Source organism: Heterocephalus glaber, unplaced genomic scaffold, assembly GCF_053883595.1.
Source record: "Heterocephalus glaber isolate CG9 unplaced genomic scaffold, H.glaber_assembly_v1.0 deba00001538, whole genome shotgun sequence".
NCBI lineage: Eukaryota > Metazoa > Chordata > Mammalia > Rodentia > Bathyergidae > Heterocephalus > Heterocephalus glaber.
In genome coordinates, this window is record NW_028258333.1 from 32,151,611 (window position 1) to 32,169,140 (window position 17,530).

A 17,530-nucleotide genomic window follows, 5' to 3' on the forward strand; every position below is an offset into this window, starting at 1 on the left:
GCCTGTCAGCCGTGGCCAGCGCAGCCCAGATTGGAGAGCTGCGACCCGGCAGAGCCACTGGAAGGGTACCCCAGGGGAGAGGCAGGCGCAAGGCGCGGTGCCAGGCACAGTGACAAAGAGCTGCCCTTTGCTGCCAGCTGAGGCGGAGACGTCAGCTGCCGGTGCTGGACCTGCGGGCTTTGCACCACTGGTTCCTCTACAGAGTGAAGCTGATGCTGCCAGAAAAACTGTGGCCGCTGTACGGCCACCCAGCAGGCCCCAGAACGGTATATTTCTGGGCTCCAATTGTGAAGTGGGGCTTGGTGTGTGCTGCATTGGTGGACATGGCCAAACCTGCCGAAAAGCTTCGCCCTGCTCAGTCCACTGATTTACTTGGTTAAGATACTTGTAATTATACCCCCAAATTGGACACTGTTCGCTGTTAATTTCTTTGTGGGGGCAGCAGGAGCCTCTCAGCTCTTTCTTGTTTGGAGATACAACCAAGAACTAAAAGCTAAAGCAATTATCAAAGAGTTCCTGATCACCTGAACAGTCTAACTGTGGACACAACCACTAGGACACAGAATATTGCTTGGTTATTGACAAGGCGACGCTGTGTTATCCTTTGGAAGGCACGCCCAAAAAAGTCTGGCTGTAACTGGTAACTAGTACTGTTCCGCAAAAAAATAAAGCAAGCAAGCTTTTTTGGGGGGGAGGATACCAGGGACGGATCTCAGGACCTTACGCTTTCGAGGCAGGTGTCGGAACCAGAGCTAAATCCCCGGCCCCTAAAGCAAATTTTAGTAAGTAAAAAACAAAAACAAAAACAAATTCAAGCCCGTCGTGGGCCACTTAAAGATTTAGCAAGACTCTGTCTCAAAATAATAAAACATTTTAGCCAGGGATTTAGCTCAGTGGCCCTGAGCCTGCCTTTCAAGCTCAAGGTCCAGAATTCGATCCCTGGTACCAAAATAAATAAAGAAATAAAATAAAAAATTTTCAAAGGCTTGTTAAGGCCCTAGTACATTCCTCAGTAATGAAAAATAATTCAAAAATAGAGTAATTGATGTGTTTACCATTACACATATGACATTGTGTAGTTAAAAAATATTTTTATAGTTAAAAAAATGAATGCAACAACCTACAAACTCATATTCCCTGAATCACTAGCTGAGTACTTTAAATAGCATGCATTTTCATTTCAACAATTTTATATTAAATTTCAGTGATAAACAAGTACACTGCCCATAATGAATACTTTTTTTTTTTTATGAGACAGAGTTACCAGTACACAATTAAAATAGAATTAGTTCAGAGTTTCGTTTGAGACAGAATCTCACTATGTAGGCCTGGTTGGCCTTGAACTCATGGTGGTCCTCCTGCCTCGGCTTCTCATGTGCTGGGATAGTACTCATGTGCCACCACACCAAGCCCAAGTTCAGAGTTAAAAATTGACGACTTTGGGGGTCTTTGATATTTGGGGGAAGTAAATAGCCTATGAAGAGCACAGTACCTTGGCTTCCAGTGGAATTTAGTCCATTCCCTGTCTAAATATTATGTTACTTTTTCTGAATTCTGAGGGTCCCCTTGCTTAAGAAAGACTTCCACCTGTGTTTGAATTTATCTAAAAATCTGAGACTGGACAGGCTCTGACTGCCATTCTGTTCATTGCTGAAGAATTGTTCTGTTCTGCATCTCTGAATGAATCTTCATACTTGGGTCTGGCTTGTGCCACTCTGACCCACTTTGGTTCTTGATCTCTCCATCTTATTTTTATTTTCTAGTCAGTGTCCATGGCAAATATTACAATCACGAAAGTGGAAAATGGAAAAATTGCCAAGGAACTGTGTTTAAATTTGTCCTTTTAAGCCAGGGATTTAGTTCAGTGGTGCTGCCACCTGCCTAGTAAGAGGAAAGTCCCAAGTTCAATCCTTGGTACCAAAAAAAAATTGTCCTTTTAAGGCCTGGGGATTTAGCTCAGTGGCACCTCACCTGCCCTTGCAAGTGCAAAGTCCTGAGTTTGATCCCTGGTACAGAAAAAAAAATTTTTTTGTTCTTTTAACAAATCAGACAACATAACACAGAAAAAAATTAGGAATGTGTACAAGTTTAGCAGGCTTCAGTGAAATTACACTAGTTCTTCCAAAGCCTTGAGGAATCAATATTTTGGAAGATCCATGAAGTCCGTCACATAATTTTGTTTTTAACCACATCATTTAATGTTCTTCTGCTTCCTCTGCATGTAGTGTTTGGTTTGCACATGTAGTTACTGTTCTATGATCAGAGGCAAGAGGGGTGTTTATCATGACCTTTGAATTTTTTCTCAAATTCTCTATTTTCTGACCAGTTTATGATTGTCCTTTACTTATCCCTACAAATATGGGGACAAGTAATGGAATGACACATGATGGCTGTGTCAAAATACTAATTTATTTTCAATCTATCTAACTTATCTTCAATCTATACAAAAAAATTAGGGTAAAATTATTTCAGGTGATAGCATCAAAATTATTAAGCAGATTCCAGAGCTAGAAAAGAGAATGGATCCTTCCTGCTCTCAAATGTGTATGAGGAAAAATGTCTCCATAAAACATACGAAGCCAAGCATAGTAGCTCACTCCTATAATCTCAGCAGACAGAGGCCGAGGTAGGAAGATCCCAAGTTCAAGCCTATCAGGGGCAACACAGTGACTTAGTAAAACCCCATCTCAAAATAAAAAATAAATAGAGGACAAAAAATAAATACACAAAAATCAATGGCATTCTGGCACACCAAAAATAAACCTACCAAGGAAGAAATTATAAAAACAATCCCATTCATAATAGCATCAAAAAAAGTGAATACTTAAAATAGACCTAACCAAGGAAGTGAGAGACCTCCCTAACAAAAACTATAGTATTCAATAAAAAGAGATTGAAGAGGACATCGGAGAATGGAAAGGCATCCTTTGTTCCTGCACAGCCAGAATCAAGATTGTCAAAATGCCCATTAAAGACATCATATTGCAATGATTCATGCATACTCATGTTTATAGCAGCACAATTCACAATGGCTAAATTTTGGAAGCAGCCTATATGATGAATGGATAAAGAAAATGTGGCATTTTACACAATGGAGTATTACTCTGCCATAAAGAAGGATAAACTTGAGTCACTTGTAGGAAAATGAATGCAGCTTGAGACCATAATGTTAAGTTAAATAAATCAGACACACACAAGCTTAAATATGACATGATCTTTTATATGAGAAATCCAAAGATAAATAATAAGAAATAGCAAGATCTTTTGCATATAGAAAAGGGACTAAGAAATGGAGGGATGGAGAAGGAAAGGCACGAGAATGGGATTTTTTAAAAAAAAGGATTTGGGATTTGCTGTGTACATGTACCAACTCCCCGTGAGGATCAAGATCATTATACACGATAAGCATATACAAAAAGGAGAGAGGGGCCCAAGAGATAGAGGGAGGGGAGGAGGGGAGGGAACGAGATTTTAAAAAGAACTAAGATGTGTTATGTACACTTAGCAACTCTCCATGGTGAATGTAATTATTTTGCACTACAAATATGTATAATAATAAAATAAAATCCTAAACCTAAAGAAAAAGAGAAACAAATGCAATTTAAAGCAACACTGAGAGTCCACTTTACTCCAGAAAGAATAGCCATCATCAAGAAATTAAAAATGGCGGGGGATTTAGCTCAGTGGCACCGTACCTTCCTTGCAAGCCTAAGGTCCTGAGATCAATCCCCAGTACAAAAAAAAAAAAAAAAGAAGAAGAAGAACAAAAAAATAAAAAACAACAAATGCTGCCAGGGTTGTGGGGGAAGGTGTGGGGAAAGGCAACACTTCTGCATTGTTGATAGGGAAGTAAACTAGTATAACCACTGTGGAAATCAGTGTTATGGCTGATGGCTGGCTATCCCCACAAGCCTCATGTAGTCAAGGGTGGACTTTCGGCAAGTGACTGGATCATGGGTGTGGTGCTGGGAGGTAAAGGCTGGTGGGAAGATGTCCCTGTGGGTGTGGCCTGGATGTAGGTATAATCCACCTCCTGCCTTGAGCTGTTTCTCCCCTCTAATGCCGCTCTGCCATGCTGCCCTGCGTTGGAGCCAGCCTACTATGCACTGAAACCTCTGCAGTGAACTAAAATAAACCTTTTCTCCTTTAACTTGTGGGTGTTCAGTATTTTGTCCTAGCTATGAGAAAATGACTAAGACAATCAGTATGGAGATTCTTCACAATACTAAAATAGAAATTCCTTTCAACCCAGCTATTCCTGTTCTGGGTATCTTCCCAAAGAGTGAAACACAGTGTTTTACAGTGATACCTGCTTACTCATGGTGATAACAGCACAACTCACAATAGCTAAATTTTGGAAACAGCCTATATGTCCATCAACAGATAAATGGATCAAGAAAATGTGATTTATATACCCAATGGAGTACTCTATAACCATAAAGAAGGATAAATTTGAGTCATGTTTAGGAAAATAGATGTACCTTGAGACTATAATGCTAAGCAAAATAAATTAGACACAGAAAGTTAAATATTGCATGATTTCACTTATAGAGAAACCCAAAGTATAACTAATTTAAAGAGCAAAATAAAAGATAGATTGGGCCAGGAATTTAGCTCAGTGGTTTCACTGCCTGCTGCTCAAGCACAAGGACCAGAGTTCGATCCCTGGTACCAAAAAAAAATAAAAAAATAAAAGATAGATGATAGGAAAAGGGAGGCAGACTTCGTGCAGATGGGAAGAGGATCTAAATATGGAGGGAGAAGGGAAGGTGGGGAGGGAAGGGGAGTGAAAAAGGACTAATATGCGATAAGTATATGTACCAACGTTCCAGAATGAATGTATTCCTCATGTAGCAAAACATGTACTAAAACAAATAACTAAATAAGGGCTGAGGATGTAGCTCAGTGTGAAGGCCCTGTGCTCAATCCCCAGTACTGCAAAACGTTTTTCATATATATATATATATATATATATATATATATATATTTTATAGATATATATATCTCTATATATCTCACATATTGAGGCAGAATCTCCTGCTGCCTGACAGCTATTTCTCATTCCTCTTGATAAGAGATCTCTGTTGTCTAGAACTATGATCTCTGTCAATGAATCATGAACGAATCTGAGCCAACCACATAATATCATTTCCTTTTTGCTTGTGATTGTTAAGAGGCAGATCTGTGATCTATTTCTGACCTCAAGATGTAGGAGAAAATAAGTTGAGAGCTGGCAGAGATTTTATTCCTGATTTTAAAGAAATAGGAAGGTTTCATAAGGGGACAATTGTTTTGCTTCCTTCTCTACCTTCCCACCTTGGAAACTTTGAAACAAATATGGGGAGCTGTAGCAGGTGTTTACATGTGTGAGGTGAGGACCCGCACGATGAGATTTGGCGCTGGGCGGAAAGAAACAAGGTTTTCTTTTTTTTTGGTACCGGGGATCAAACTTGGGACCTTATGCTTTCGAGGTAGGCGGTGGAACCACTGAGCTAAACCCCTAGCCTGAAATGAGGTTTTCAAGACACCACTGAGAACCCAAACCAATATGGACCCAACCACCCTAAGATTTCTTGCTAAGTAAGCATCAAGTGTCACAGAATTACATTACTATGTTAGCAATGTTTTCTGTTGCTTTCAACCAAGCACATGTTAATCAGGATAATTAACATGGTTAATGATGTATCATAAATAAGGATTTGTCTCTATTTTATTTTTATGTTACTTTAGTTTTTTCAGTACAAGGGGTTGAATTCAGGGCCTCTGCACTGAGCCACATACCAGCATTTATTTATTTATTTATTTAAGACCGAGTTTCACTAAATTGCTGAGGAACTTGCTATCTTTCTACCTCAGCCTCCCAGAGTGGTGGGATCACAAGCATGCACCACTACACCTGGCTTAATCGTGAACTTTGATACTTTGGAGGTGTCTGAGTTTTGGAGACCTCATATTTTCACCTAGTCTGTTTATTTTATGAATTGTAATGTTGGGAGCAAGATGAAGGGAGTGATTTCCTATTGGCACTCCTTGATGCTGCTGTCTCCTCTTCCTCTTCCTTCTTCTCCTCCTCTTTCTCCTCTTCCTCCTTCTTCTTTTATTCTAGTACTGGGCATTGAACCCATGGCCTTTGCACTGAGCTTTATCTTCAGCCTCCCACCCCCTCTTTTTTGAGACAGGGTCTTGCTAAGTTACTAGATTGCCCAGGCTGGGCTGAAACTTGCAATCCTCCTGTCTCAGCCTCCCAGAGTGCTGGTATTACAGGCATTCACTACCACATTTAGTGCCCATTGTTGTTATACCTAGCTACAATAGAGCCTCTGAGAAACAATTACCATGATTCTTAGGATTTGGAGCAAAGTACTTTTTTCTTTAGCAAAATAAAAATTTCCTTTAGGGAAATAACTCTTAATTTGACCCTGGGCCATTGTCAAAACTGAAGTTTTATTGATGGATGACAGGAGGAGCTGCTATGAAGTAAGTTTTAGCCAATTAATTATCTTATTCTTCAACAGGTAGATATAATATAATCTGCACCAAAGTCTTCATGAGAAGTTCCCTGTCACTGATGATCAATGAGAGCAAAACTCAGCTTGGGTTACAGAAGTCACTGTATATTAGCCAGAATCAGCTGAAGGTAGATTGCTTAGACAGTTTGGCCCACTTTAGTATAATCTTAAGAGAACTTCATGTTGCTTAAGGAGTAATTTATTCATTAATCATGATGTACTGCAAACATATACTACTAAGCCCAGTGTGGTGGCGCACACCTGTAATCCCAGTACTCAAAAGGGTGAGATAGGAAGACCTACACAAGTTTGAGGCCATCCTGGACTACATACTGAACTGGAGGCCAACCTGGACTGCATAGTGAGTCCCTGTCTCAAACACCACACACACACACACACACACACACACACACACACACACACGTACTAAACAGGAGTTAAGTTATTTATTGGACTCATTTCTCTCATTATTTATTCTATCACACAAAGACAATTGTTATTAGAGTGTTGGATATTTTATTAATAAATTACTCAGCCACAGCATCAGCTGAGAGACAGCAGTTTCTGAGATTTGGCTGAAGAGAAGATGTGGGGTATGTTCTGAACTAGCAACTAGGCTTATACGAAGTACACCAGGGAGAAAATACAAGGATCTATGGCCTTGGTTATGGTTTGGGGAGTAACACCGTCCATTGTTACATTCAAAGATCCACTGCAAATCTCGTGTCTCCTGTCATGAGCTTCCAGGAATTGCCAGTTAGCACCAAGGGAAGATCCACGATAATACTGCATCCCGTGACTGTTCTCATTAGAGGGTGAGAGTTACACAGCCTTTTCAGGTTCCTTGGGCTTCTAGACAGACATCTGAAAATAGGAGAAGAGCTTACATTATTGTCTGGGTAAATTTTGACTTTAAAATTGCTCCCTTTCTTTCTTTCATTCTTTCTTTCTTTCTTTCCTTCTTTCTTCTTTGTGGTATGGGGGATTGGACTCAGGACCTTGCGCTTGCAAGGCAGGCATGGTGCTACTGAGCTAAATCCCCAGCCCTTTGAAATTGCTTTCTGAGGAAAAAGAAAGCTATCAGGCCATGAAAAAACATGGAAGACACTTTTAAATGCATTTTGCTAAGTGAAAGAAACCAGTCAGAAAGGCAATATCCTGGTGGGCCTGGTGGTGCATGCCTGTAATCCCAGCTCTTGGGAGCCTGAGGCAGGAGGATTGCTGTGAGTTGAAGGTCAGCCTGGGCTCCATAGTGATATTCTGTATTCTGGAAAAGGCACACCTCAGGGACAGAAAAAGATGAGTGGTGTAAGGCTTGGGCTGGGTACAGAGATGAATAGGAAGAACACATGGGATTTCTAGGGCAGTGAAATTTTCCTGTATGACACATGATGTCATACATTTGGCGAAATATATATCAATGAACAGTGAATCCTGATATGAACTGAAAGTGAGAGATTAAAGGGAAAGATTATATGGAAACTATCTGTACTTTGTATTCAGTTTTTTTGTTTGTCTGTAAACCTAAAACTGCTCTAAGAAATAATCTGAGACCACCATGCCTATAATATCAGTACTCAGGAGGCTGAAACAGTAGGATTCTGAGTTCAAGGCCAGACTGAACTACAGAGTGGGATCCCCCCTCAAATAATAATAACAACAACAACAATAATAATAAATATATAAATAAATGTCTATTCATTTCAAAAAATGAATTAATAAAAAACAAAAACAAAAAAATGAATTAATGATGAATCAAGCAAGCTCATGCAAATAGATTTTCAAACACATTTCTCCATCAGAAATGAATATTTGTTCATATCACAGGTCAGATTCCACCCAGCAGAGGTGTTAGCCCAGGGCACAAGATTGTGGATCTGATAATAGTTTCAGAAACAAGGGCTTTGGCAACCATCCACATTTTCTTTCTTGAGCTGCTTTCCTTATATTTATATAACTTAATAATTTCCCACTCTTCCTTCCTTTCCATTTTCCTTTGTGTTTATATACTGCATATTAAGCATGGTTACATTAATTTTTAAATCATATACTCCAGAATATCAAGATAGTATAGTGATGAATTTAAAGGAATGGACATCACCCAGGATTTTTAAACTTAAAATAGATGCTCAATGAATGGAAAAATAATTGCATCCTGTTAGGAGGAAGCTTGAGTCTTCTGTGTTTAATTTTGTTGTTGCTGTTTTGCTTTGTTTCTTGTTTTTGAGGCAGGGTCTCACTATGTAATCCATGCTAGCCTCAAACTCACAGTGATTCTCCTGCCTCAGCCTCCCCAGGACTGAGATTCCAGACATACACCACCATGCCCCACTCCTTTTGTGTTTAATTTTAAAAGGGAAAAGCTATACTGATATTGAGCAATCAAAACGTGACTATGTAGCATTATTTCCGGTTTGTTCCTTGTTGAGGAATTCTTCAGCCCATCAGTTTTGATGGGAGCAAGAACCGGCTGCTTGCTTGAGAAACTAACATGCCAAATGCTTGCTTTCGCAGCCTCCTTTGCAGCTAGGGTACAAGCATATGATTCTGTTTCTGTCAATCTGTTTGCCTGTGCTGAATTTTGATTTAGGATTAGTAAAAATGGAACAGATTCAGTTCCACTTTCTGTTTCTGGTGGAGCAGTGCAGCTAAGTGCCTGTCCCTAGTGAGCAGCAGGGTGGGAATGGTGGCTGAACGGTTGGCCTAGGACTGAGCAGCAGCTTCGAATGCTGCGGTCTGCAAGCTATAGTGGTAGTTCTAAGTAGTGGTGGCAGTGGTTTCCGCTCCCAGACAGGGGCACAATATAGGCTGGGGTGCATTTCCTGGCTGCTTAGCCTTGAGTCTGTTTTTCTAACCATTTGAACAGTTCTACAAACTCCCAAATATTTCTGTAATAAATTTATGTATTTTTTTTTAAATTATGTATTGTTGAAGTCATCCATAATAGACTTCTGGGGCTTCCATTTCTAAATTCCAAAATACAGAAATGTAACAGATGCTCAGAAAATATTTGTCTAAGTTAAGATGCAACCTATGTCACATCAGGTAGAATAAACAAAATGCAATAAGCAATTAGGCTAATACCAAAGATATGTTAAACCAGGCTGGTCTTGAAAACACAACTGGATAGACCTTAGGCTTTTTACTGGGAGGGAGGGGAGCTATTTCTGCACTGAGTTATCTCCCCAGATTTTAATTTTTATTAGATTGAGACAATCTTGCCAAGTTAGTAAACTGCCTGGGCTGGGCTCAAACTTGCAGTCTTCCCGCCCCGCCTCCCAGAGGTCTGGGATGACAGGCCTGCAACACTGCACCTAATTAGACTTCAGGCTTTCTTTCTTTTCCCTTGAGGTACTGAGGGCCTCATACATTCTAGGCAAGTGTTCTCTACCACTGAGCCACACACCTAGCCCTTTTCTTTTTTATTCTTTTTACCTAGCCTTTTTCAAAAAACTTATTATTATTTTATTTTGAGATAAGATCTAGTGAAATTCCTTCAGGTGGTCTTCAACTTGCAATCCTCCTGCCTCAGCCTCTGGGAATAAGAGCCATGTGGCACTTTGTTTGGCTTACTGTATGCCACCTGTTGATCCGTGCATACCTCTACCTAGAAGAGTTTGAGGTCTCCACATGAAACTACTTATTTCCCTTAAGGAATAAAGAGAAAAGACGTGTGCAGGAGTCAAAAAGCAAAGCTATATTTATGTTTGTAGTATTTGTATCCAAATAACTTACATTACAAATATATTAGTATTTTTATAATTTTAAACACCACTTAGAAACAAGATGGTTTATATTAAACAAATCTGAAGCCAGGCATGATGGTGCACTCCTGTAATCCCAACACTCTGGGAGGCTGAGGCCGAAACATTGCAAATTCAAGCCCAGCCAGGGCAATTTAGTAATTTAGCAAGATGTTTCAAAATTAAAAAATAAAAATAGACTGGGGACACAGCTCAGTGTAAGGGCCTTGAGTTCAATCTCTAGTACAATAAGAAAATAAAATCTTGGCTCTCAAAATGTATCAGGGCTGGGGATTTAGCTCAGTGGTTCTGTCACCTGCCTCACAAGCGCAAGGTTCAGAGTTTGATCCCTGGTACCAAAATTATAAATAAATAAATAAATAAATAAATTTAAAAGAGGCTAGGGATGCAGCTGAGTGGTATACAACTTCCCTAGTAGGCACAAGGGGTGGCTGCAAGACCAGCACTGAAAGAAAGAAAAATGTGTTCCTTTTTAAACTTTAATTAGGGAGGGAAAATGGCTCAAGAGTTTTACAAGGGGAACAAAATTATTAGTTTAATTATGGGGAATCAGTTACAACAACTTTAGAATATACATTTTTAAAAAGAATGTACTACCTTTTTTTTTTCAGTCTTTTGAAATAGGGTCTTGCTATGTAATTCAGGATGGCCTTGAACTCACTATGTAGCCCAGGCTGGCCTGGAACTCACAGTGATCCTCCTGCCTCAGCCTCTCTAGTGCCAGGATCACAGGTAAGCATCACCACACCCAGGGAGACTCTCCTATTTTGGGGTTCTGGGGTTCTATATACTCTTTCCAGGTCCTTGGGGTCCTGAACAAAGAATTTGACAAGACACATGGAAAAGGCAGTGAAGTTTTACATTTATGAAAGATAGTAAAAGAAGCATACTCTCAGAGTGAGTGCAGGTCACTAAGAGAGTTCCCACTGACCTTGAGGTTTTCTGTCCCTCATTCTTCAGGCTGATGTCAGATCTAGGCTGTCCTATTAAAAACCTGCTTGATTTCGGGCCAGAAGAAGTGAAGACAGCATTTTCTGATTGGTCACAGGTACAGGCATAGGACCTGTTCTGCACACGTGTCTCTACCTCTGTGGTAGACCAGTCACGCCCACTTGCCCAGCCAGTTGGTCATGCCCTAATCTCCTGCTGCACTGCTCTTCCCCATCTTGCCATTTGCTCTCTCACTTTCACTCCACTGTTGCAGTCTGGCTTTCTACTCTTATTCTACTCAATCTGTTTTAGTAGAGGTTACTAGTTAGTGAAAGTGATAGATCATGGGTTTTAAATTGCCATTCAGTTGACTATTCTTTGACATTTAACTATTAATAACTTCTTTCTTGAAAATATGTCCTTAGTGTTGTTTTCAAGATATGATTAGCTGGGTGTGGTGGTGCATGCCTATAACTTCAGCACTTGGGAGGCTGAGATCACTGCAAGTTCAAGGCCAGCCTGGACTACATGGCGAGACCCTGTCTCAAAAAAAAAAAGACATGATTACTCCTTGGTTTCTTCCTATTTATTTCATAATTCCACCTTTGCATTCTCTGCTGACTCCTCTTACTTTGCCAAAAGGTAAATAATATATGCTTCCTAGTGCCCTATCCATAGCTCTGTTTACCACCACCCCCCTTCTCTTTCTGTCTCTGAGACAGGGTCTTGCTATGTAGTTCAGGCTGGCCTCAAACTCACTATGCAGCCTAGACTGGTCTTGAATGTGCAATGATCCTTCTGACTCAACCTCCTGAGTGCTAGGATTACAGGCATCTGCCACTGCACTTAATTTACAAACTTATTCTAAAAAAGGGTGGGTTAGGTTCCTCATCTCAGCTTTGGAAACTTCTTAGACCCAGCCCAGTGAATAAACAAGGAAAATTGTGGTTTTGAAACTGCATGTTTAGCTAGGTGTAGACTGCCACAAGTTTGAAGCCAGCCTGGGCTACATAATGAGTTCAAGGCCAGCCTGGACTAAATAGGGAGAACTTGTCTCAGAAAAAAAAAAGTATTTAAAGAGTTTAAGCAAACTGGGTGTGGTGATTCAGATCTGCAGTTCCAGCACGCTGAGAGGCTGAGGCAGGAGAGTTGAAAGTTTGAATTCAGCCTGGGCAATTTAGGGAGATTTAAAATAAAATTAAAAAATTAAAAAGGTATGGGAATATAACTCAGTGTGAGGGCCCTGTGTTCAATCCCGGTGCAAAAAAAACAAAAACAAAAGCACAGAGCTTCTTATGCTTGAGATCCTGAGGTCACAGTGATTTGTGTGCCAAGCATGTGTTCAATGACAGCACATGACCTACACACTGAAGAGCTCTGAACTAATTGCAAAACGCATTCAAGAAACCACTTATGACACAATGACACATCAGCCATCAAATCTACAGTGGGGACTTTGGTGAAATCCCTTCATATTTCTGGTAATATCTTTAACTCCGACCATTGAATGAACTTGATTTAGTTGTGGAATTCTAGCTGCACAACTGTATTTTCCCCTCAGAATTGTAAGATGTTATTCCTCTATCACTTGTTCTTTTGTGACAGGGACCTAGAGGGAGCTCCTGGAGATGCCCAAGGAGACGCTAAAAGCAGAATAAAGTGGCTTTGTTTCCCATGTCTCCTGATCACCTTTAAACTCTAGGTCAGACCCCTGCTTGGTTCTGCATTGGCATGTTACTCCTTTGAGGAGTGTCTATTGCAAGGTGTCTATTGCAACTCTAAACTTGCTTAGCCTATCTCTTTCCTCTTCAAAACTGAGGACACCCAGATAAGTATAACTAAAGTAATTTTCAGAGTTTGAAAGGACCAGATACCATCTTCTACACTGTACAATTCTGGACACCCACGGGTGATCCTGAGAAGTTTCCAGCCATTTTCCTAAACCTGCAGGTGCCTTGGATTCCAGGAAAAGCAGAGCCTCTCAGACCACCCCCTCCCTCAAGAGGCCACTCCCCAAGTGGAAGCAGTTATCCTAGGACAGGAACTGAAGCTGTCCCCTTAAGCAAGAGCCATCATCTCATGCTGGGAACCAAATTGTCCACTAAGAGATGATGGCATCAGGGTGTGGTGGTACACGCCTGTCATTCCAGCACTTAGGAGGCTGAGGCAGGAGGATGGCTGTGAGTTTGAAGCCAGCCTGGACTGCACAGAGAAAGGCCAACCTGAACTACATAGTGAGACCCTGGATCAAAAATAAAAGAGACAGAGAGAGGGAGAGAGAGAGAGAGAGAGAGAGAGAGAGAGAGAGAGAGAGAGAGAGAGAGAAAGACAGAGAATATCTCATAGTATTAGTGGGGTTCTGGAGTCTCTTTCTAGAGATTTTAAGTTCTTGTCCTGAACAAAGAATTGGACAAAATAAGAGCAAAAGGTAAAGAGGTTTTACAATTATTAAATGTAGGAAAAGAAACATGTTCTGAAGAGTGAGTGTGAGCCAATTAAATGTAGGAAAAGAAGTACACTCTAACCTAGAATAGCAAAGGCAATTCTGGCCAACAAAGGCAAGGCAGAGGGTATCACAATCCCTGCCTTGAAACTATACTACAGAGCTACTATGATAAAAAAACAGCATGGTACAGGCAAAGAAACAGACCTGAGGATCAATGGAACACATTAGAGGATGCAGAAACAACTCCAGACACACTCAGTCACCTTATCTCTGACAAAGGAGCCAAACACCTTCACTGGAAGAAAGATAGCCTCTTTAATAAATGGTACTGGAAAAACTGGCTTTGCATATACCAAAGATTAAAACTAGACCCATATCTTTCACCATGTACTAACCTAAAATCAAAATAGATCAAAGACCTAAATATTTAAACAGAAACACTGAATCTGCTGAAAGAGAGAAGAGGTAGCAATCTCAAAGATATTGGTGTAGGAAAAGACCTTATGAACAAAACCTTGGTCACAGAGGAACTATTGCAAAGAATCAACAACTGGGATCTCATCTTATTAAAAAGCTTTTGCACAGCAAGAGAAACCACTAACAGAGTGAAGAGATAACTCACAGAGTAGGAAAAAATTTTCATCAGCTATTCATCTGAGAAAGGACTATTATCTAGACTATATAAAGAACTTAAAAGAAATTCAGATCCCCCATTTTTTTTTTGGTACCAGGGATTGAACTCAGGATCTTGCACTTTTGAGGCAGGTGGTGGGCAGTACCACTGAGCTAAATCCTGGCCCCAGATCCCCCAATTTAAAGATTCAATCCAAAACTGGGCATCTGAAATGAAAAGACACTTCTCAGATGAAGAAGTAGAAATGACAAATAAACATATGAAAAAATGTTCAATGTCACTGGTCACTAGAGAGATGCCAATTAAAATCACACCAAGACAGTGGAGCCTGGGCTGCCCCAGGAGGAAACAAATCAGCAAGTTCTGTTGTCCATAGGCCTGAGCCGCTGGAGACATGGAGGAGGCCGGCAGAGGCAAGGGAAGTGATCATGTGCGGAACCTGCAGAGCCAGGTGGATGAAGTCAAAAATATTATGACCCAGAATGTGGAGAGGATCCTGGCCCAAGGGGAAAACCTGAACCACCTCTGCAACAAGACAGAGGATCTGGAAGTACGTCCAAGTATTTCAAGACCACATCAAAGAAAGTGGCTGGAGGGTTCTGGCGGAAGATTGTGAAGATGATCATCATCATCTTTGTCATCTTTTTTTTTTGGTACTGGGATGGAACTCAGGTCTTTGCGCTTGTGTAGCAGGTGGCAAAACCACTGAGCTAAATCCCTGGCCCTTTGTCATCTTTTTTTTATCATCGTCCTCTTCATTATCCTCTTTGCTACTGGTGTCATCTTCACCCAGGGAGCCCCTCCCAACCCCTCCCACCCTGCCCTCCTCTTCAGGGGCCACCTGCCATAGTGAGGACCCTCTCTCTTGTCCTCCCCACAGGAATGCTGCTTGGTCACCCTGAAGCCCCTGTGTCATATAGTATGCCCCAGAGAGCACCCTCGTCCCTGGAAGGAGAGAGCTGGACTATGGCTGTATTTCACTGGTCCTTAGAGTGGATTGGAAATACCCCGAGGACCCTAAAGGTGGATGGGAACCTGTTGGTAGCTGGTGAGCAATAAAGGCCTTTAAGTAACCCTAAACAAAAAATAATAATACTGAGATATTCCATCTCACTCCAGGAAAAAAGGCTGCTATCAAGAAATCAACCAATGACAAATGTTGGCAGGACTATGGGGGGAAAAGAAGGATTGTTCTCCCCTGTTGGTGGGAGTGAAGACTGGTGCAACCACTGTGAAAATCAATGTGGAGATTCCCTCAAAAATAAACTGGAGGTTCCATTTGACCCAGCTATTCCCCTTCTTGGTATCTTCCCAAAAGAATTAAAAACTCATACCACATTGATAAATGCACACCCATGTTTATAGAGGCACAATTTATAATAGCTAAATCTTGCAAACAGCCCAAATGCCCATCACCTGATGAATGGCTAAAGTTGTGATTTTTTTATACAATGGAATACTACTTTGCCATAAAAAAAGATAAGCTTGAGACATACATAGATAAACAGATGCATCTTGAGACCATACTCTTAAATGAAATAAATCAGACACACATCTTTAAATACAACATTATTTCTGTGGTGTGAGAATCTGAAATAAGGACTAAAATGTACAACAGACATTGTGAAATGGGAAGAAAATGTTCAAATGAGAAGGGGAACAAGCAGGGGGGGGGAGAAAGAAGGGACAAGAAAAAATAGCAGAGAAAATCGAAGGAAAAAATGGAAGCAAAGCTTTTGTATATGGGGGGTGACAGGAAAAAAAGAAGCAAGATATATCACATACCAGTACAAATTCCCTTTGATGAATGTTATCATTATGTATATCTAAAATGTACGAATACATATTTTGCTGAAAAAACCCCACAAGTGCACTCTACAGGGTGAGGGGGGACCACTGTACAAGAGAGAACACAGTGGCCGAGAGCTCAGCGACAGCCGTCTTTGGTATCTCCCACTCTGCGGCCTGACATCAGGTCTAGGCATCCCATCAAAACCTGCTCAAGTTCTTTTGAGAAGAACTGAAGGCAGCACTCTCTGATTTGTCCCAGGTGCCGGGCTTTGGGAACTGTTTTTCTGGGCATTTCCTGGAGCTCCATTATTGACAGGTGACGCCCACTTGCTCACCCAGTTTGCCACACCCTAATCTCCTGCCTCCATAGGACCAGGCCTGAGACACCAGATCCCCAGGATTACCACTATGCCACCTATGCAAACCTCTTGCCACCAACTCTGCCTTTGTGCCACTTCTCTGTGTATCCCCCAATGCTTCCGAAAGCCCTTCAAAGACAGACAGGTGATTAAAGCTCCCTTCTCGTCCTTCATCTCTGCTTGTCTCCTTGACTGGCGTTATGGGACAGGTGGTTGGGCCTGGTCTCTTGGGACCTCCAGAGCGGCCATTAATCTGGTTGCCACTGTGAGTGGTTCAGTGGCTGCTTCTCACCCTGCATAGCATGCTTGTTTTCCTATCTTTAATAAATATAGAGCCATGCTTGTCTTGACCAGTTCTTTGTTCAAGACAACAAGAGCATGAAAGGAGTCCATGGTGCCCTATGTGTCATAGGACTAACTAATTATATATATATATATATATATATATATATATATATGAATGACTGATTATTTATTTATTTTTAAAGCTATTCTTGTTTATGAGTAAGAATTGAGTCTGCCCTTAACAGCAGAATGAAGCAAAAAGAAATGGTCTTAGGCAAGAATGCCTGTGATCCCAGCACTTGGGAGACTGAGGCAAGATTTCTTCAAGTTCTAGGCCAGTCTAGGCTTCATACATAACGAGTCCAAGGCCAGCCTGGATTACATAATGAGACCCTGTCTTTAAAAAAAAACGATGTCACAAAAGCCAGGCCTGTAATCTCAGGACTCGGGAGGTTGAAGCAGGAGGATTGCTGTGAATTCGAGGCCAGCCTGGGCTACATAACAAGACCCTGTCTCAAACAAAACAAAACAAAGGCTAAATTGCCATAATCTGGAAATTGAGCCCAGCGCCTTTACCCTGAGCTATGTCTCCAGCCAGTTTTTTTGAGACAGAGCACCACCAGTCACTAAATTGCCCAGGCTGGGCAATCCTCCTGCCTCAGCCTCCCAGAGTATGAGTGCTGGGATTTGGGATTGCAGGCGTGTACCACCACACCCAGCTAGTTAGCACATTTTTTTCTAAAATATTTTATGGTTAGATGGAGAACTCCAGATAAATCCAGCTAGAAGAATATTTTCTGTGGCACTCTCTG

General features: G+C 41.1%; 1 pseudogene; it reads left to right on the plus strand.

Moving 5' to 3' along the window:
• Positions 1-14,677: 14,677 nt before the first annotated feature.
• LOC147824549 (vesicle-associated membrane protein 8 pseudogene) lies at positions 14,678-15,133 on the plus strand (annotated as a pseudogene).
• Positions 15,134-17,530: the final 2,397 nt, after the last annotated feature.